The following is a 1139-nucleotide window of genomic DNA, read 5'->3' on the forward strand; positions in this document are numbered from 1 at the left end:
AGTCAACTCTGGCCCTTCTTATATAAGATGCCTGTGTTTGTAGTTCAGTCCAGCTTGTTGTTGAGGTGAACACCCAGGTACTTGTAAGAGTCCACTGTCTCAATGTCTTTTCCCTGGATGTTCACCGGTGCTGTTGGGCGTGACTTCCTCCTGAGGTCTATGACCATCTCCTTCATCTTGCTGGCATTGATTTGGAGAGCGTTGGTCTCACACCAGCCAACAAAGTCACTGATGACSCCCCTGTATTCCTTATCATTCCCATCTGATATGCATCCAGTGATGGTTGTATTATCCGAGAACGTCTGTAGGTGGCAGTGGTCGGAGTTGTACCTGAAGCCTGACGAGTACAGACTAAAAAGAAAGGGTGAGAGGACCGTGCCCTGTGGTGCCCCCGTGCTGCAGACTACCACATCAGCCTCACATACTGTGGTCTGTTGGTGAGGTAGTCGATGGTCCATGCTGTCAGATGCCTGTCCACTCCGGCTCCCTCCAGCTTCCCTCTCAGCAGAGCATCTGGAAAGTGTTGAAAGCACTGGAGAAGTCAAAGAACATGACTCTCACAGTGTTTCCTTCTTGCTCTAGGTGAGAGAGACATCGGTGCTGCAGGTAGATGACAGCATCCTCCACCCCGATGCCGGGCTGGTAGGCAAACTGCATGGGGTCCAGTGCTGGGCTCATCACAGGACGAAGATGGTGCAGGATGAGCCTCTCCGTGGTCTTCATCAGATGAGAAGTCAGAGCCACCGGTCTGTAGTGGTTGGGCTCCCTGGGATGTGTGATCTTTGGCACTGGAACCATAAAGGAAGTCTTCTACAGATCAGGGACCCTCTCTAGACTCAGGCTCAGGTTGAAGATATGCAGGACCACCGGACAGAGCTGGTCTGCACAGTRTCTGAGCAGRCTGGGGCTGATTCCATTRGGTCCTGCTGCCTTCCTGATCTTTGTTTTCCTGAGCTGTCTTCTCACCTGATAGGCTGTGAGGTGAATGTGAGGCTGGGTTGGAGTGGTAGGTGGGGCTGGTTCTGTTTTTGGTGAGGGTGAGGAGAGTGCAGGAAGTAGAAAGTGGGAGAGCAGCACGTGGTGGGGGCTAGTTGGGAGCTTGGTTGTGGCGGAGTTGGTAAATGGGCCAGAGTCAAACC

At 52.8% G+C, this 1139-nt stretch overlaps 1 protein-coding gene across 1 annotated transcript in view; it reads right to left on the bottom strand.

Moving 5' to 3' along the window:
• The window catches only part of tmprss2 (transmembrane serine protease 2), a 46190-nt gene that overhangs the window by 29995 nt on the left and 15056 nt on the right, over nt 1–1139 (bottom strand). The window lies entirely within an intron of this gene.

The sequence above is a fragment of the Austrofundulus limnaeus genome, unplaced genomic scaffold (genome assembly GCF_001266775.1).
Source record: "Austrofundulus limnaeus strain Quisiro unplaced genomic scaffold, Austrofundulus_limnaeus-1.0 Scaffold279, whole genome shotgun sequence".
Classification (NCBI taxonomy): Eukaryota; Metazoa; Chordata; class Actinopteri; order Cyprinodontiformes; family Rivulidae; genus Austrofundulus; species Austrofundulus limnaeus.